The sequence below is a fragment of the Zootoca vivipara genome, chromosome 8 (assembly GCF_963506605.1).
Source record: "Zootoca vivipara chromosome 8, rZooViv1.1, whole genome shotgun sequence".
Classification (NCBI taxonomy): domain Eukaryota; kingdom Metazoa; phylum Chordata; class Lepidosauria; order Squamata; family Lacertidae; genus Zootoca; species Zootoca vivipara.
The window spans coordinates 77,287,364-77,308,340 of NC_083283.1; the positions used below are offsets into that span (position 1 = coordinate 77,287,364).

The following is a 20,977-nucleotide window of genomic DNA, read 5'->3' on the forward strand; positions in this document are numbered from 1 at the left end:
GGGTGTCTGTAAAGATTAATAGTTTTGTAAAAAAAAACAACAACAACAACCAAAAACTTCCAGTTCAGTTGGAGTAGAGTGAGAATGTTTCTATTGTCATAGGGACATTCAGTGATTCAGTGTGTAAATGTTTGAGCTGGGATTACTGAAGTATATGCAAAAGACCCTTATTCAAAAAGAATGTGACTGATTTACTTCCATTGGCAGGTGGTGTGACTTTCCTGGTTTTTACATATGCAGAACAAGTCTTCAAAAGCTGGGTAAACATGCAGGGGTAAAAAAAAAAGGTCATTCACTATTTTAAAAAAAATTCAAAGTTTTAAACTTTGATGGCAAATTCAGTAGGCTAGTAGTTTGTGTTTCTACTTGGAATCTGAAAAAGTTGCTTGCTCTTAATGGCTCTCATGTTCGGTTTGTGAATGGATCAGTGTTTAACCGTTCAGACGCATAATTATTAGCCGTGTTTAGGCATTCAGTTGAACATGGGAAGAATTAAACTGTAGGTGGAATAAGGGTGCACATGCAATCCAGTCCCCAACACCCCGTGTTTCTCTTCTGAATTTTGCATGGTTAGTGCAAAGGTCTGAAGGTAATTTTTTTAAAAGCACATTCAATTGAGCAGACTTAGAAACCTCCGAGTTTGAGGTGGAGTTTTCATGTATGCCCCTGCCCTGTCTTCATGTCCATGTGAACGCCTGAACACAGCTATGGGCTCAGTATTGTTTAACATGCATCTTTGCATGCAGGAGAAATCTTCTTGGCAATTAACAGCTTGCCTGTGTTGTAAGAAAATTGTAAACTGCCTTGTGTATACTAATATAGAAAGGTGGTATATGAATTAAAAGTGAAAAATGAAAATATTTTGGACACTAGAGAGAGAATAATATTGGCTGCAATAGATAGAAAGAACAGTCAAGTTATAATGCACTTTCCTATTTCTGTCGCACATCGTCTAGACTAAGGGCATTGTTATATAAAAAGGGTCAGTGTCTCTGTACTATTTTCCTTGTTTTATTTTACAGTGTTTCTTGATATTTTGCATATTTCTCTTAATTTTTGCATAGATCTTCCTTTCCTTGTAACTTTTTAATGTTGCGTATAAAAGTCTTTCCATAAAGAACTACTACTTGTAAGTAATAATACAGTGTGCTAAAGTTTATGAAACTTAATTTGAACACTTGCGCAGATACCCATGACCTTTTGAAAAAAGGTTGTTGCTAACACATAGTTGTAATATCACTTTGAAAGATCCTTGTTCTATTTTGTGCTATGGCAAAGTTTTACCTACATTAAGAGCTAAGAGAGGTTTGGCATTGATTCAGATAGTTCTTGTCTCGTCTGTTATTTTAAAGACTGGTTTATTTGTTGACGTGAAGCCCTTACATGATCACTTTTAGTTTTTATGTTGTGAAGTATTTGTGTGACCAACACTTCATGTATAAAATTCAGTCCTTGCTGTGTTTTGTTTTGTTTTGTTATGTCTCTAAGGGGAAAGGAGATAAATATCTTATATTATTTGTGGACCATTAATGCTTACGTTTGTATTGCTGCTATCTAAAAAGAAAAGCAGTGTATATTATCCATCACTTCATTATTTTTCATAGGAAATATGGAATTCATCATGATAAGCAGAAATTAACACCTTTATTGCCATGAAAGTGACGTGAGATTAAAATACATTGGTACCTCGGTTTACAAACACAGTTGGTTCCGGAAGTCTGTACTTAACCTGAAGCGTACTTAACCTGAAGCGAACTTTCTCATTGAAAGTAATGGAAAGTAGATTAATCCATTCCAGACAGGTCCGTGGAGTACTTAAACTGAAAATACTCAAACCGAGGCGTACTTAAACTGAGGTATGACTGTATGGAGTGAAAGGCTTTGCTTTTTAAGATAAACTGAGATGTTCCTGGGGAGCCCTTAAAATATATCTCTTTCATGTTCTTTTTGGTTTATAGGGAAATAATATGGGAGATCATTATGAGATCAACTAGAACATAAACTGTAGCATGTCTCCTACTTGCTTAATTTTAAAACAGTATGCTAGGAGGATTCAGGTAGACATAAATAATGGTGAATCAGGTTGTTGTGGGAGGAGGTGGTTTTCCTCTTGTGGCTTTTGGGTCCCTGCTACTTTTCTTCTCTTGCCCATCATGTCCTTCAGAGACTGACAGATTTGGCAGAACAAGGCTGCACCAACCTTAAAATAGCATTTTTGCAATTAACAGCTATTTGCTGCATCTTTCTTTTTCCCCTCCGGGTAGATATTTCTTATGCTGTCACTTGTTCTTAATGCTGTAGAGACTGCGCAGCTTTACAGGCACCTATCAGTACTTATCCAGTCACTGAATGCTAGAAGGAATTTGGCACCGTATTCCTACCGTTTGTGCCAGGGCAACAGCTCAACAACATGTAATATCCTGTTTTGCCCCATTGCATTGAAGCAGCAGTTGTGTATCCTAGCCAAAACACTTATTTGGTGGCATAATTATGAAGGAAGGCTGGGAGGGAAAACAAACCAATCTAAATATATAAGCTGTGAAAACAACAGTAGAATTTCCTGACAACTTGACCAGTTCTCTCCCTATGTATATCCTTCAATTCTGCTATGTGTGTCTTTTGGCTAGATCATACTCACATGAAGAGTAGCAGACATTGCTAAAAATATAAAAACATACCACAAGAAAGAATTCAAATCCATTAGTAGCAGGAGAACAGCTAGGGAGGTGGTTGAACCATTGAATGACAAGGGAGTCAAAGATGTGCTAAAGGAGGGCAAGGAGATCACAAAAAGGGTGAGTGAATTATTTGGCTCTGTCTTCACAGTGGAAGATATAGGACAAACCCCTGTTTCTAAACTAACTTTCATGGGAAGGGAATCTGAGGAACTTAGGCAAAAGCATTGAGAGAAAATGAAGTTATAAGCTTTGTAGGTAAACAGACAAAACACCATGTCTTAAGTAGCACCTGCCTGAGAGTTTTTAACCTAAAACTTCTCGTCTTCTTACAAAAGTTTGTAACTTGCCCGTAAGATCAGCTTGTGCACCTGAAGAATGGGAAGTGGCCAGTATTAAACCACTTGTTGTTTTTAAAGGGAGCTTGGAAATTACAGGTCAACCATCTTAATATATTTTATGGGGAAATGGGTGGAATATGTTGTTAAAGATAAAAATGTATATAAAAGAACAAGACTCGCTGAAGCAGAGCCAGCGTGGCTTCTTCGGGGGTAAAAGCCCTGTCTCACTAACATATTAGAGTTATTCAAGAATAGAAAGAACAATGGCAAGAAAAATTGATGAATTATGCAGAACTTGCAAAATTAACTTATAAATTACGTGAAATAGACAATCGGGAATTCAAGGAAGAATGGGAATTATTTATAAATTATTTGAAGAAACAACAGAATGATTTACATTCGTTGGCAGGATTTGAATAAACATGCACAACTATCAATTAGAACAATGGGAATAATTAGGGAAGGGATATGTACAATTTTATAACATGTAGAAACAATATGAAAAAATAAATCAGATAAGGGAGCTGAGGGAAGTCTGGGGAGGGGGAGGGGAGGAAGGGGAAGGGGGAAACCTGTAGATGATTGTAGTATTGATGAATTGTATTGGTTTAATAGTGATGAATAATTTTTTTAAAAAAGAGTAATTTAAGAATACTGACAAGCATATGGATAGGCGTGATTCAGTTGGTATTATCTACGTAGACTTTCAAAAAGCATTTGAAAAAACACCTCAAAGACTCCCAAGTAAGCTTAGCAGTCATGAAATTAGAGGATAGGTACTAGTATAGATCTGTAACTGGTTAAGAAGTAAGAAGCAAGTAGGAAAAAATGGCTTCTTAAACAGTTTAGGCCCATTGAACACAGTAGAACGTTTTGGTTTTTTGTAAGCATGTGTAGAATTGTGCTGTGTGTCTTACTTAAAAGAAGAAGAGGAGGAGGAGGAGGAGTTTGGACTTGGGACTGTCACTCCCCTTAAGGAGTCTCAAAGCGGCTAACAATCTCTTTTCCCTTCCTCCCCCACAACAAACACTCTGTGAGGTGAGTGAGGCTGAGAGACTTCAGAGAAGTGTGACTAGCCCAAGGTCACCCAGCAGCTGCATGTGGAGGAGCGGGGAAGCGAACCCGGTTCACCAGATTACGAGTCCACCGCTCTTAACCACTACACCACGCTGGCTTTCTTAGTACCTCCCTTTTTATTTCCTAGCACTTGGATTCAGATTCAGCCATGCAGTTCCCTTGTTCTCTGGCATAAGGAAAGATCACATGGGCCAATAATATGTTGATAAGGGATATAATGAAACAGTAGCATCAAATAGTTGCATATAAAATGTATCACCCAATGACAAAGATAATAATTTACAAAGGTGCTAACAATGAGTTCTAGAGAGTTTTAAACTTGTAAACGTTCATAGGTGGACTCATTACTAGCAACAACCATGTCATTCTTTTATAGTGAAATCGTAATTTTAAATATTAACAAGATGCAGAATTCATGATAGCATTCAAAATATGTCACAAGTTGGGATGCCAGGAAAGTAAAGTTGAAGAGAGAGCTCCAAGGTGAACTGCTTCACCAATGAAAATCACAATAAATACGCAGGAAATGCCTAATGTGCAAATTAGGAAACATTTCTCCATCTTCTGTAGAAGAGAATGTGCATTGCCTGCTATACTCTATAGTCTTAATTCGGCTTGTGCAGTAGCCAACATATGATGTTTTAATCTTAATCAGTGTTGTATTTGCAAAGCCAATACAGTATAGGAAAACCAGAACTCCCAATATAATAACTTTCCTGAAAGTAATTTAGAAAATAATATGCTAGAAAGATAAATATTTAAGAAGCCAGGAACACAAATCAAAAAGTAACATTGTGGGTAGGTGTTCACCTTACATGTTAAAGAATCAATTAAAGGAACAAGCAGGGCACCTCTCCCATGTGACCTTCCTCCTGTTGGAGAAGTTAACTTCTTCTCTACTCATGTAGGCCCTAGGGCTGGGCAATATCTGTTTTTCAGCATCATGATATACCACCAGCTAAGCATCGCAATATACTGATATATCACAATACAGTGGGACCTCGACTTACAAATTTAATCCGTTCCGAATGCACACTCGTAGGTTGAAAACTTCGTAAGTCGAGTTTCCCATAGGAAAAGCAGTTTCCCATAGGAATGCATTGGAAATGGAAAAATTAGTAAGTCGAGGAAACTGCATCTAAAAACTCATAAGTCGAGAAAACCGCATCTAGCCACGAACGGGTTTTCCGTTCGGATGTCGGAAAAATCGTAAGCGCGCGGCCACTTTTTCCACTCGTAAGTCGAAATCATCGGATATTGAGGAGCTCGTAAGTCGAGGTCCCACTGTATCTGAAATAAGAATGGTGCTATGTAGAGGCATTGGATGGCTTCACTTTTTCACGCGTTGTGATTTTTGCATAGTGCACGCACGCACGCACGCGCACACACACACACACACACACACACATCGCAAATATATTGCCAAGTCAAAAATTATGACACCGAAATCACAAGATGGACTTCAAACCCGTTTTGAATGATATATCGCCCAGCCTTAGTAGGCTGCCTGTGCAGGCCTGAGTGCAGAGATTGGGACAAATGATATTCAGGGAATGATGGAATCAGTGAAAATTGGGTGGAGTGCTTGCACAAGCTGGAGGGCACTGGAGGCTGCTCTGGGGAGGAGGGTTGGGAAGGTCCTGTTGCATGAGAGGACCTCTTCTCATGCAACTATCAGCCCATTACAGGGCCACTGTAGTTGTGTGGCCTTTTCTTCATATTACCAGTGAGTTAATGTCTAATCTTAAGGCACTGAGATTGCATCAGCACATGTGTGTTTAGACTGGAGTGTATTGACTTGCTTAATTGCAGCATCACAGAACATGAAATCATGACAGCATTACATTAATATCACTACAGCATTGCTGGCAGATCCATATTTTTGGACTGTGCTGTAAAAGGTACTGGTCTACATCAAAGTTTTCCCAAGCTACACTGTTCCCAAATAAATTGCTTACCTCCATCCTCTTTCTGGTTTGCCACTTGTCCATTAACACTTAAAGTTAGATGCCAAATCATCCAATTAATAGTTTTTTTCCTGGAGAGAGGGAATGCCTGTTAAGCTGTTTCAAATCTATAGCGTAGATAACAGACTTTGCAGCTTCAGCTATTTTTATCTGTTTCTGTATATTTGCATTAGGAGAAAATAGCACTCTAACTACTGGTAGCTGCCTGGCTAACTGTACTGCTGATTTTTTTCTTTTTTGCAAAGTCTTTTAAATTCATTTTATGATGTATATAAAGCTGAGAGAATGGTTAATGGCAGATGAAAATTTTAAAATGAAAACTAAAACTATAAATAGGCGTGCGTGTAGAATGAGTATAGGTGCACATGGGTTAAAATAACAAAAGTCTCAAGTAAAGAATATTAGCGTTATCTGATTATCAAGTATAGTTCCAGATGTGCAAGGCTTGTTGTGACAAGATTTGCCTTGAAAATGGTGTTATAGATAGTTTGTATAGGTGGTTAACTACTTCTGAGACATTGATTGCAGGAGATACACATCACACACACACAAAATCCCAAACCCATTTATTTACATTTGTCTGTTCATTCATCATTAGTTTGGCACTTGGAGATATTGTCTGCTTCAAAGTCATCTGAACTTCTAGACTCTAAAGATCCGAGCCAGTACTAAGTAAGCTTACTCTTCATATGCTGGGTTCCTGCTTTGCCTCCTGAATTTGTTGTAATAAAAGCACCTATTCTTCCCCTTTGAGAGCTGAGGAAAATGCAAGACAAACCACCCATTTCCCTCTCCGTACCAGCTGGCACAAACAGCATTCAGGGTCCTCCAGCATCTCTTGTAAATAGAGAACATACACTTGACTTAGCTAGAAAGTTTTCATATTGATAAACCAAGAGTACAAAAGTCCACTGAATAGTACAATGCAATTCATAATGTTTTAACTTTCAAAGTGCTTTTAAGTGTCTGTGTGTGTGTGTTTAAATTTTGTCCTCACAGGATATTTCAAACAATTTGTTGGTCACATTTATAGATGAAGAAAACCAGTAATAAAGACTGTGGGAGTGATGAGAGTTTGATACCCAGTCTTCATATATCCATTTGACATCTCTCTGTTGGTTAATAACAACAGTTTCTCACAGTAAAAACATTGGAGGAAAAATGAATATGTTTTCTTGTTTAAACTAAATAAAATAGAATTCCTTGATGCACTAAGGGCCTTGTTTATTTTCGTGTTACTAACCTGGTAGTAACCACTTTAAGACCTTTTACCGTTTTGGCTTTTCATTATATATTCAACCTGCAAATTTACTAGAAAGGGATTTCAGACTTCTAAAAAAAAAAACAAGGTTAAATTAATACTCCCATTCACTCGGCACACTGAGTGGATAAATTTGTAGGTGTGTAAAACTCAGATGCTGCTGTTCCTTAACTAGCCAGATGGTAGCTTTTGTAGGTCATTTGATGGGAGGTTTAGGGGACTGAGTATGGCCGACACACTGGGGAAAGGGTAAACCTCGTAGTTAGAAACATTTCAAAAGCATATATGCGTCTGTTTCTGAGCAAATTGTAGTAGTGGTGAACAATCAGACTATGGAATACAGAAACATAAAGCTGTTGGCATTGTCTTTGCAGCCATTTTTAAAATTCCATCTGGGGGGTAATTCGTAGGGTCAGCCCTTTAATTGAGGTTGGGTAAGTGTTGACAAATTGAGTAATGGACTCTTGTTCTTTAACTGTGTTGATGGAATCAAATAGATGAGGTTAAAAAGTCTCCTGGACTTTTTCTGTTTTTTAAATTGGGAAGGCCTTGGTGTAAATTCTCTTTCACTCAAAAGGGAAATTAAGTAAGGGGACAAGATGTGTAGCAATTCATTTTCCTTACTAGTGTATACCAGTAACAGTGTGCTTGGTATGGCAGAGCTGCCCTCCCAACACTGGTGTGTCATTTACTGCTTGTCTGAATGGGGCTGAATGGCTGAAGGGGGTGGGCTGTTCAATCAATGCTGTTCAATTTCTTGAAAATTGCAACAGCAGCATTAAAGGATCTTCCTCATCTACCTGTTGTGTATGTACTTGATTGCAATTATGTGGGACTCAGGGCCGGCGCACTAATGAAGGCAAACTAGGCCACTGCCTAGAGCGCCGAAATTGAAGGACTCTGCGCTGGCCAGCCTGCCCGCCACTGCCTGCAGGGCCGTCCCTAGGCTCGGGCTGGGGGGCGCCAGGGCACCTGGCGAACAGGGGCACTGTGGGGAGGAGGACGCGGGAGGCGATCCTCCTCTGAGGCCGCCGCCGCTGTGCGCGCCTTCTGGAGGCTGGCCTGGGCGGCGGACACTGTCTCCGTGCCGCTGCCGCTTCCAGCCGCTTCCTCCCGCTCGGCCGCTTCCAGGCGCTTCCTCCCGCTCGGCCCAGAGGCGCTCGCAGCTTCTGATTGGCTGCAGGAGCACCTCTGGGCCGAGCAGGAAGCGGCCGAGAGCAGAAAGGAAGCGGTGCCGGCAGCGGCACGGAGACAGCGGCCACTGCCCAGACCAGCAACATGGGCTCTGTGCCCCTTTTCATCCCTCCTGCCATTCACACGGGGGGGGGGGGCGCCAGAAGGTGACCTCGCCTAGGGCGCCAAAAACCCTAGCACCTGCCCTGATGCTGACTGGTGCTGAAATCTTAGGAGACCCCCTTTCTTGCCACAGATGTCAGCATTCAGTCAGCAATCTTCTATCAAGCCAACTGGGTAATGGTGAAGTTGCCTTGGTGGAATCCCCTTGAGAATCGTTGAGAGTCATATTTCCTGTATTGTTCTAGAGGGTGGGTGGGTGGGGGTTTCAGTTCATGTAGATGTAGGAAGGGAAGGAGATGAAAGTGATAAAAAGCCCAAAAAGTCAAGTTCCAGCCCAGTCATTGGTGCAATTTTTTTTGAAAACCATCATCACCCTGTTCCCCAGATGCAAGGCTGAGGGTGTGTATGACTTGCTTCTGGATTGAGATCTGTTGTAAGGTTTAACTGTACAGTATATGGTTTCATTTGCTTTAAGTGTTAACATTATATAGTTGCATGATATTTTAGAATGGAATCAGTATTCAAACTGTAGTGATAAAGTGATTGAGAGGGTGACATGGAACATTTCATTTGAGGTACATCTTAACAAAGAGACAAATGTTTCACTGTAGAAGAATGTCAGTATGTTCCTGAGCAAATTTCCTTACTTGTTTACCTTTTTTTACCCCGCTTTTCAGACAATTGTCTCCCAAAGTGCCGCACGTCAGTAATAAAAGAGTGAGAGACAGGCCCTGCCATCAGGTTTGCAAACTAGAAAGACAAGACCCGCAAGGGAAGGGGAAAAGGTGCCCTAAAATTTACACCTAGCTTTCAATTGCATGAATGTTCATTGCTTCCTAGTTTGCATTATTTAATTTGATATTAGGTGTCTTGGAAGTTAAAATTACCCTCCGGCCTGTTAGAATTTTTAATTTCTCCCTCTCAAGCGTTTCTCAGTTTAAGCATTTGCCCTTGCCCCCAGTGCACATGCCTTTATAACAGGCATTATTCAAATGTTACAATTGCCCCCCTAGAGATTAACACTCTTTGAAGGAAGCACTGTTTATGTTGAAAGTGTAGGTTTCTGAATAGCCACATGCTTCTGGCAAAGGAATAATTGCCTCCAGGCAACCAGGCTGAGAAATGTCTCTCTCTAACCTGCACATATACCCTAGCCCCTTCCAGGCCATGCAAATTAGCACAGCGGTGTGTAAGCAAGTGAACAATTAAATATATATGTAGGTTAGTAACTGTTGTGGAAGGAGAAAGCTCAGAGAGCCTGCTTACGACTTTCCTTGCACAACTTTCTTGTGAGGTAGGCCAGTCATGCCCAAAGACTATCCTGTGTTGTGGCTACCGTCTTCCCCTCTTAACACCTGCAGTCCCAAATGGGAGGAAATTCTGGTAGGTCAAAACAATTGCTTATAAGGGGGCTCCGAGACAGGATGTCCTGCATTTGTTGGTCAAATCCATCTCAATTTAACAGGAAAGACAGGGCTAGCATCCAGCTGTCTCCCTCACCCTGGGGTTCAGCACAGCCTGCTCTTTTCCCCTGTGAAATGCCACCTTTTCTAACAGGTAGGATGCACCCAGAGCCAAGGAAGAAGAAGAAGAGTTTGGATTTGATATCCCGCTTTCTCACTACCCGAAGGAGTCTCAAAGCGGCTAACAATCTTCTTTCCCCTCCTCCCCCACAACAGACACCCCGTGAGGTGGGTGGGGCTGAGAGACTTCAGAGAAGTGTGACTAGCCCAAGGTCACCCAGCAGCTGCATGTGGAGGAGTGGAGACACGAACCCGGTTCCCCAGATTAGGAGTCTACCGCTCTTAACCACTACACCACACTGGCTCTCAGTGTAATCTCCAAGGAGATTACACTAATCCATATTGTTGGACATAAAGACACTTATACCTCAACAGCTGAACTGTATAGAGTTTGATTAAGAATAAAATAAAAAAAGGAAAAAGACAAATGACCGGGCAGAAGAATACTGTGAATAAGATAGCTCAAGTTTATCTTATTCTGATCTTGCTCCTTACAAGCAGGTCTCATGATTAGCACAGTATAGATGGCAGACGAGGGACAAAAAAATGTGGACTGTAGTCCATATTTAAGGGCTCAGGACGCACATTGTGGCTGAATGACAGCTGGCACTATTCAGCATATCATAGGGCACACTCTTAACAGCTTTCAGTGGTGTGGGAAGATAGCCCCTTCTCAGATCCTAAAAAGTTGCAGCTACCTGCAGTTTTAGAAATTAGCCAGGTGCCAGGTGCATTTTGCTACTGACATGGGCCCAGTTGCGATTAGGCGGAGATTTGTGGGTGCCAGGTTGGTGCCCACAGTTTTAAAACCTCTTAGTACATAGCTAGTACCATTTCCATTTCCACTGTGTGTGTTTCTCCTTCTTGCATACTGGGACAAATGAATTATTGTAAGAGCAAGGTATAGTCAAACAATGGAGTTGAAATCATAGACTTGTAGAATTGTAGGTTTGAAAGGGTCACCCAGTCCAAAATTCTATTGTGCTGACCGTAACCTAGGTTTAAGGTGTCATTTTGCATCTACCTTATATATTTGAGTTTCTAACACTGGCTACCTGGTGATAAACTTTGCCAGGATTTCTTGACCTTCCCACCAGGAATAATTTAATATCTTCCTACTAGACAGGATTTAATAAAAAAAAAACTTCTGGATATTAGAAGGCATGTGCCTTATCCACTAAGTATAGCAGGGAAAGGAGACCAGATATATGTCACAGTAACTTTTTTGGAATGAATTGCAAGGGTGTTGAGTTGTACGAAATGTGATGAAGCTTTTTCAGTGCCAGGTTGCAGACTAAAGACACCTGTATTACATGCATAAGTTATGATTCAGCAAGCTAAAAACTGCTGACCATCTATTCTGGCCTGTTAGTTACCCTGCCCCCACCTCTTTATCCTACACTCTCCCCCCCCCCCATTCTCAAACAGGCAGCAAAAGCAGGAATAATAACTAATCTCCTTACATGGCTAATGGTCCTTCAGCTGTGAGTTTCTTCTCTGGGAGTCTGCATGTTCATTCAGTCCCAGTAAACCATAGTTTGTCTTACTGTGCCATGTGAACCAAACCTGTTTTGGCTTTGGTGGAGGAGAAGGACTTCTTCTCAAAAAGGAAGATGAAAGATTAATTAATCCTGTGCAGAAAAATTGTTGGACTCTAGTAGTGAATTTGGGGTCTAGGTTTATTGTGAACGCCCCAGGAAGTACATCTGTCAGTTGCTAAATAATTGTCACAATCTGTGCTGTTTTTCTAGAAATAGAAGTCGTAACTCACTATGAAGACCTTCTCTGGCGATGGCGCCCACCAGTTCCGGCCAGTTCCGGCTGAACAAAAGCTCTAATCACAATGTTGTTGTTGTTTAGTCGTTTAGTCGTGTCCGACTCTTCGTGACCCCATGGACCATAGCACGCCAGGCACTCCTGTCTTGCACTGCCTCCCGCAATTTGGTCAAACTCATGTTCGTAGCTTCGAGAACACTGTCCAACCATCTTGTCCTCTGTCGTCCCCTTCTCCTAGTGCCCTCAATCTTTCCCAACATCAGGGTCTTTTCCAAGGATTCTTCTCTTCTCATGAGATGGCCAAAGTATTGGAGCCTCAGCTTCACGATCTGTCCTTCCAGGGAGCACTCAGGGCTGATTTCCTTAAGAATGGATAGGTTTGATCTTCTTGCAGTCCATGGGACTCTCAAGAGTCTCCTCCAGCACCATAATTCAAAAGCATCAATTCTTCGGCGATCAGCCTTCTTTATGGTCCAGCTCTCACTTCCATACATCACCACTGGGAAAACCATAGCTTTAACTATACGGACCTTTGTCGGCAAGGTGATGTCTCTGCTTTTTAAGATGCTGTCTAGGTTTGTCATTGCTTTTCTCCCAAGAAGCAGGCGTCTTTTAATTTCGTGACTGCTGTCACCATCTGCAGTGATCAAGGAGCCCAAGAAAGTAAAATCTCTCACTGCCTCCATTTCTTCCCCTTCTATTTGCCAGGAGGTGATGGGACCAGTGGCCATGATCTTGGTTTTTTTGATGTTGAGCTTCAGACCATATTTTGCGCTCTCCTCTTTCACCCTCATTAAAAGGTTCTTTAATTCCTCCTCGCTTTCTGCCATCAAGGTTGTGTCATCTGCATATCTGAGGTTGTTGATATTTCTTCCGGCAATCTTAATTCCGGCTTGGGATTCATCTAGTCCAGCCTTTCGCATGATGAATTCTGCATATAAGTTAAATAAGCAGGGAGACAATATACAACCTTGTCGTACTCCTTTCCCAATTTTGAACCACTCAGTTGTTCCATATCCAGTTCTAACTGTAGCTTCTTGTCCCACATAGAGATTTCTCAGGAGACAGATGAGGTGATCAGGCACTCCCATTTCTTTAAGAACTTGCCATAGTTTGCTGTGGTCGACACAGTCAAAGGCTTTTGCATAGTCAATGAAGCAGAAGTAGACGTTTTTCTGGAACTCTCTAGCTTTCTCCATAATCCAGCGCATGTTTGCTATTTGGTCTCTGGTTCCTCTGCCCTTTCGAAATCCAGCTTGCACTTCTGGGAGTTCTCGGTCCACATACTGCCTAAGCCTGCCTTGTAGAATTTTAAGCATAACCTTGCTAGCGTGTGAAATGAGTGCAATTGTGCGGTAGTTGGAGCATTCTTTGGCACTGCCCTTCTTTGGAATTGGGATGTAGACTGATCTTCTCCAATCCTCTGGCCATTGCTGAGTTTTCCTCTAATCACAATAATCATCAGTTTATTTGTATGCCACTTACCTGTAATAGTGCTCAAAGTGGCTCACAACATACCAAATGAGCAATAGTAAAAATTAGCAATTAAAAAGAGAACAGAACAATGAGAAATAATCATAATGTCAATAAATACAGCAAAGCCATACAAAAACAGTACAAATAAGCTGTGCTTCTAGAGTTTTGTTAAGTTTCTTCTTCTATGTAAAATAGTAGTAGTAGTAGTAGTAGTAGTAGTAATTCAGGTTCTATGTAGGTTTTTAAAGGAATTTTCCTTACTGCATCTATTAATTTGTATAATTTTAAGGCATGTTTTTTGTTTATACATACCATAAATGACCCATTGTTAATCAGGACCTAATCCCTCCTTACCAATACTCAGTTCTGTGTCCAATATTCTTCAGGGATTGTCGCTTCAAAAAAGGAGGCAAGCCAAGATGAAAGAATTGCAAATAGTAGGCAGGGTCGAGAATCCCTTGGTGTACTTCAACATATACGCATTAAGATTACTCTAGTGTTAAGTGGATTCTGTAACCTCCCCTGTGAGAAATGGGAACTATTTTTGCCCGACAGCTACAGAACTGACTACCTGTAACAAAATGTTCTTTCCAAGTTACTAACAGGGTAGCTGTTAGTTTAAAAGAAAAGAAAAACAGAAAAAGAGAGAGAGCAAGATTAAATTTAGGCAAGTACAGTATGGGTCGATACCCTTTTATTTCACTCATTTTTCTAGCTCTGCTTGCTATAGAATAGCATGGAAGAAAAAAATGCTTCTGAAATGTTCTGCTAGCGCAGAAGGTTAATGGATGTTTTCAGAATTCAGATTGGCTTGTCACTTGAGGTGCTTGCTTCAGGTTACATAAAATCTAATGTCTCATTAACTTTGAATGTCTTGCAAAGGAAACTTGTATGTGAAAGAATAACAAGAGCCTGCCAGAAATAAAAACGGGGATGTGCAGCCTGCATTTCTAGCACACACTTCATTGAACAAAATTGCAAGACTGTTGGTGCCTTCATATATACCGGTACAAATGTTTCATTGAATTCCCCCCCCCCCCCGGACATACATTGTTCAAAGGTTCTTTTCGAGTATTGAGCAATTTACGTTCTCTGCATAAGAACAATTTTTAGATGTGTGTTCCTAGAGAATTTGGCAGAAATATTCCATAGAAAAGAAACAGCCTATCCCGCTGTTTGTATACGTGCATGTATATTTTTTTGAGATGACTGCAAGCTGCAATAGACCATTCTCACATGAAAGAAAAGTGTGTGTGTGTGTGTGTGTGTGTGTGTGTGTGTGAGGCCATTTTTACATCCTTTGCTATTTGCACTGACTGAAGAGACACAAGCAGAGGCCGTCTAATGAGTAGTCCCAAGACTGAAAGTTGCATCTTCACATTCCTGGTATTCCTTCAGCTTTGAAGGATTTATTTTGTTTTATACATACATGTTTAAGCAAATAAAAGCTTGGAGGCTGGGATTCGGGCTGTTGTTAGGTTTGCCGAGGAAGCGAAAGAGCTTATTTGAGATCTCGGAGCAGTTTAAATGCTGCAGTCTTGTTACCGAACAAGCACCCACGTCATAGTCTCTTGGATACCTGTTACCTTGCCTTGTCATGTCTTGACCCCTTGAGGCTATTTAGTATGCCACCTGGCATGGGGCAAGACTCTTATGAAGGCCACTGGCACCAATTAAAATGGAAATCAAGAGGTCTCAGGATAAGCTGTAGTATACAGACAAAGGTCAGCTTCTCCAGCCTCCATCACAAATTCAGGGAAGAACGTAGTACTGAAAAGCTTGTGCCTCTTTGGTACAGTACAGGGAATTTCTTCTTGTAACTTCTGTTAGTAGACACATGTTTCACTCACATACGTTTGAAGAGTCTTGTGTATATATTCTCCACTTCCTCCCTAAGGAGCCAACACAGAACATCTTCTAAAAATAATTCCAATACAGATGCAAACTGGGTGTGTGTGTATTTTTTTATTTTAACAAAACTTGTTGCAGGAGTTGGAAGGTACCCTGAGGGTCATGTGATCCAACCCCCTGCAATGCAGGAATCTCAACACACAGTCAGTCTCCCATTGAAACCATACCAGACTTTCCTTAGCTTTTCAGAAGTGCTAGTAGTTTTATTGCTGCACCACTAGGACAACAGAGATGTATGAAGGCAGGGGTGGCCAACTCCCAAGAGACTGCGATCTACTCACAGAGTTAAAAATTGGCAGTGATCCACCCCATTTTGGGGGGTTCAGGTCAAAGTTGTTTAGTTGGTGTTTTTTTTAAGGAAAGCCCATTTTTGAGGGTTCAACAAAGTTGTTGAACTTCTTTTGGGGGAGCCAGTGATCTACCACAGACATCTAGTGATCTACCTGTCGTGCCTGTATTAAGGCATTTGGACACTGGCAATAGTACATTTTAGCAGAGTTATCCAGTAGCTCGCACATATCTCAAAATGGGGGTAATGTTTACTGAATATGCACACATGATAAAAATATGTGTGTTTAATACTGCAGTGATATACGCACATCTTTTGTGGCAATGGGGAATAATTCAATAATTCTAACCATGCCGAAACTAACATGCACACCATATGCAGAAGAAGGGGTAGATGGAAATCTGTGTGGGGTCTTGAAAGAAAGGCTTGCTCAGTACCACTCAGAGAGACATACTGACCTGCTCTTTTTGGGCTCACATTGCAAGGTAGGCTTCAGACACGTGCATTAAGGCGGCATGGGGTTTATTCCATTAGTTTTACTCGTGCTTCTGTTGTGAATTCTAACTTTCCTTTCACATGGCAGTACCTGTCGCAATTTTGAAACGTGGCTTTTGAACTGATATACCAGCAAGTCACGCTAAATTTTAAATGGTGGGGAATGTACCCCAATTTTGTCAACACAAGACATGGTTAAGAAGGGACTACGAACTGATCCCCCCCCCCCCCGAAGCAAAAAACACAGAAATGAGTGCAGAACATGAGTGCTGAATAAACTGCTGTTGGAATATAGCCATAAGCTTTGTAATATTGTGGATTTATGATGGTGTGGTGATTTTAATGGTTGTGAGTTGCCCTAAGTGATGTCAGGGTGGAAATGTTCTTTTACTCAACATTTAATGTAAACAAATAAGCTTCTATTAACTGTTGGCTTGTATCTGTGGCAGTATCTGTGGCATTCAAGGCAGTATCTGTGGCATTCATGTTTGGTACCCAGATCCAGAGCTACATTATTTGATCAAGCAAAGATGCTGGCTATACACCATTTTGAGCATCTTTTTTGACACGTACTCTGAGCTTAAGTGTAGATTTCTAAACACTGCTTCTAATATCACACCAATAATAAGTAATTCCCTAAAACATTATTGTCACGTATTCCTTCTCTGCTTTTTGGCAGCCAGTGTGCTGTCATTTCCCCATAACATTTCTATTAACTGTTGATTAGTGTGTCCCACTCCAATTTCTTCAGATGTTGTAACCAAATCTTGCTCAGTAATGTTGTAGAGTAAGCTGTGGAACAGCTGGGAGGCTCTATTAGTAGGAACTTTGTACGGTCTTCTTTACTTTTAATATGTAAGATAAGTCACACTTAATGCAATACTCTTTGTGCAGGCATGGCAATGGATTTTATTCCTTCTAGAACTGGTGTATAGACAGAGAAATTACAAACCTCTGTGTACACTTCTCATTCCACTTGAGTGCATAAACATTTCTTTTAAAAATGAAGCATAAAAATCCTGCAATCCTATACACACCTAGCTGGAAGTAAGTCCTATTGAACTCAATGGGACTTCTGTATAGGTTTGTTCTTTGGAGCCTATGAATTTAAATTCCTTGTGATGAAAAACATTGCTGCTTCTTAAAAGACTGCAGTTGTTAATTGCTTCTAGTTTCTTTGTCTCTTAAGAAAATGTGAAGGCTAAGCGGAAAGAGATGTGAGAAAATTAGTCATTCTTTGATGCATTTCATGAGTATTAGTGGATTTCTTGGGAAAAGATGACTACGACAATGAATTCTATTAATTGCTCAAATTGGAATTCAAATTTCAGTGATGTTGCTGGTGTGTGGAAAAGATCTCATTACAACTTGAAGATACTGAATATGTACAAAAGTGAGACTTTATTTCTGTGCATTTATGAACATATAACATATTTATGAAAGAATGTGGGCAAGTATTGCTTTTATTGAAACATGAACGAAACATTAATAGTGGATTATTACTTGGCTTTTGGTTGCTTGTGATCACTCTTGACTGTCACAAAATCGCTGGTTGTAGTAAAGGCAGGTACACTCCCTTGTTTTGTAAGTTGTCTTTAGTAAATAAAGATGAATATTGAATCAGTTGTTAGGGAGAAATGCCTACATTGGACTTCTATGAAGTTTGAGCAAGTAAATATTCAGTTAGCATACACACATCAGTAATGGCAAGTATTTGCTGATTAGATTTTCAGCACTCACATCTCTTATGGAAATATCACCAGCAAATGAAGTAACATTATCCAAATGTTTGAGGTCTTAATTAGTGGCACAGTACTTCTTGAGCTTTAATTTCTAACTTTCTCAATATTCACTTAATTTCCTGCAGCTAAGGTTGTCTGCTGTTGACCCAAGTTATATAGCCATAATCCTGCCGTTAACATCTTTAAAATTCCACCTGCTATTTTACATAACCTTTGAAGAGATGTAGTTAATAGAAGAAGAGCTTAACTTTAAATTTCTAATGAATTTGAAAGACCCATTGAAATCAGCAAATCCATAGATCCAGCAGCCCTTACAATTGCTAATTCAAGTTATTTGTCATGCTTCTTGTTTTAAAGTCAGTGAATTGGAATAACAATTCTGTGCACCTGTATATGTGTGTGTTAAAAGTCATTCACATAGAAACAAGTCTGTTAAGATGAACCCTTCACTCAGACATGCAATATTCAATATTCAAGCAATATTTTACACTTGGGGCAATTCAAATATGCTGTCTCCCACCTGTATCTAATAAATGTGCTGACTAGGAAGGATTTGACCATGTGATACATTTGATAATGTAGTTCTGCTCTAAATTAATTCATCATGGTAGCTTATCTGAAAGTTGTAGGATTTGGTTACATTTTTAATAGCAATTTGAGGGTCCCAAACTTCAGCTGTTTCCTAATACTGTTAATTCCTACTTCCGTAACGTCTCTCTTGGCCAGCTCCAATCTGTCAATCGCTTAATTGTACTACAAAAGGTTGAGAAAGTCAAAAACAGCCAGTTATAGCAGCTCCCTTGAATATTCGGCCATATGAAGCAAAACTGCTTAGCAAAATTAGTCATGAGAACAGAATTTGACCTACCTCAGTTCAGTACTCTTGAGCTCCACTTTTCATATCTCATAAGAGTTGTCGTGTCTGTTGTGTGATTTGATTGTTCGCCTGGAAGAAGCTCAGTGCCAAACTACATGTGACAGTAAACAAGCCATTCGGAACTCCATCATCTTAAAAAGTAGCAGAGGCATGGATCAGTTTTTGTTAGGACCTCAGCATGAAATGAGAAGAAGTTTAACTCTTTTATCTCTTGCTGTGATCCCATCCCAAAATCACCAGCACCTGCTACTAGTGCCAAGGAGGAACCTAATGACTTCTTGACCATCCCCTGTAGTTCAAGTTTGCTAGTTTTGCCGCTTTGAGAAGGTGGGACTAAGGCGGAAATAGTCTGTCCATTCAGCTCCCAGGAGTAAGAGACAGGTATCCAATGGAAGCAGATTTTGGGGAGGGAGGGCGGGGATTATCTGGCACCTCACCTTAAGGTGAAGATCCAACACAGAATGGTTGGATCCAAATGGGAGAAATGAAGGTGGAAATGTTCCCTAATACGAGAGAGGATGTTTCAGCCACCTACCTTGCCCAAGACCATTTTCTCTTGGGAACGACTTTCCTATACATTTTCTTAACACCTATCGTGTGAGGGCAGACAAGTTCATTATGGGCCCAAGGAGGCAATTGGCTCTTAAGCAGCTAAGGAGTTGAAACTGGAGTTTTTGATATAGATTAAAAGCCCTAACGAAAAGTTGGGATGACCAGGTTAAATATGGACCACAGCACAGAAAAGTATTAATCTTGCCTGGGGAAGAAGGTCTTTGCTGCTGTGCTTGTTTTGCATGATAAGGGCAGTTCACCCTTTTTAGGCTCATCATTGCTCACTGGCACCATTCAGGAGACAGGAGACTCAGCTTTCAAAATCTTCTTGTGGTTTAGAGTGCCAGGCTCCTCTGCATCTCTGTTAACGATGGTAAATACTTGCACTGTTTTGCACCCTGTAATTCTGCACTGTAGCTTCTTCTATATGCCTAGGCATATCTGAAAGATGGTTAGGATATACAAAACCCTACATGACTTGGGGCCAGCATCTGAAAGACCACAGGTTGGCCCAGGTTTTCCAATCCACTGAAGAGGCTCTTCTTTATGTTATGCCAACATCTGGAGTGCATTTGGCAGGAACTTCAGAAAATATCTCAGTGGCTGATCTCATTCTCCGAAACTCCTTGCCCAAAGGATTGCCAGCTAGCCCCATCTCTAATGACCTACCAGCAGGCAGAGACCTTTGCTTTTAACTAGCTTCACTTTCATTTTTTTTAAAAAAAAACATGTTTGTGCTTGTTTTATTATTGTTATCTGTCTTCAGCACCATTTGGGGAAAGGCAAGAGGTAAACACTTTGGGGAAAGTTTTTAGAAGCCATTTTGAAAGATGGAGTTGCACCACTAATGCTACTAGTTAAGTATCAGACTAAACACTGCCCATTCCATTATAAAATATTCCATATAAGAGTGTTTTCTTTTTCTCCCCCCCCCTTTTATTGCACATGCAGACCTTTGCAGCCACACAAAAAAAAATTCTGGGTGTTCACATTTCTTGCATTCAGTTAAACAAGTGAGAAGAGAAAAGAGTGGAAGCAGGAAAATAGTGGAATCCATGAACAGCCTTGGGCGGCTACAACAACATCCTCCCTGTGGATAACTGTCCTGGTTTTTCACCAAAAAGCCTCCTCTTCCGAGAGCCCTGTCACAGCTTAGCAAATCAGCAGCCTCATTAACACTCTGTGGTTTTGGCAGTCAGAACAATGGCAGGTAGCCAGACTCCAAATCCGGCTAGGCTCTGGAGAAGGAATGTCAGGAATCCATCAAATTAACTGTGGAGATCTGCCTGGGGAGGAGATCAATAGTGAAGTTGTAGACAATGTTGACAAGTCAACTATTTCATTGTCCTCTGTAATGATGGGCAAAAGCAGGGACACGGGCACACTCTGTAATTTGCATCCTTTCTCCCTTTTTTCTTGCGCACTATAGCATTCTGAAGGTGTATCACTTTACATGAAAGAGAGAGTGATTTATGGTGTAGTCACATTTTCTAAAACTTAGGCAGGATTAGGCACAGACATTTGCAGTGTTAAATGAAGTTTTGATTCCATTTCCTCATTTTTAATCCATTAGTAATTATTAAGTGTAGTAAACCTGTCATCCATTAACCAAAGAAAATGTGCAATTCTGATTTACATGTATGGGTGAGAGAGCACATGGCTAATGGAAAATCTCTGAGGTACTGTTGTTGTATTTGTTGTTGCATTTAAAACACACGC

The 20,977-nt window shown here is 40.6% G+C and overlaps 1 protein-coding gene across 6 annotated transcripts in view; it reads left to right on the forward strand.

Annotated features, from left to right (window-relative positions):
* CTNND2 (catenin delta 2) overlaps positions 1 to 20,977 on the forward strand; it is a 236,816-nt gene that overhangs the window by 52,078 nt on the left and 163,761 nt on the right. The window lies entirely within an intron of this gene.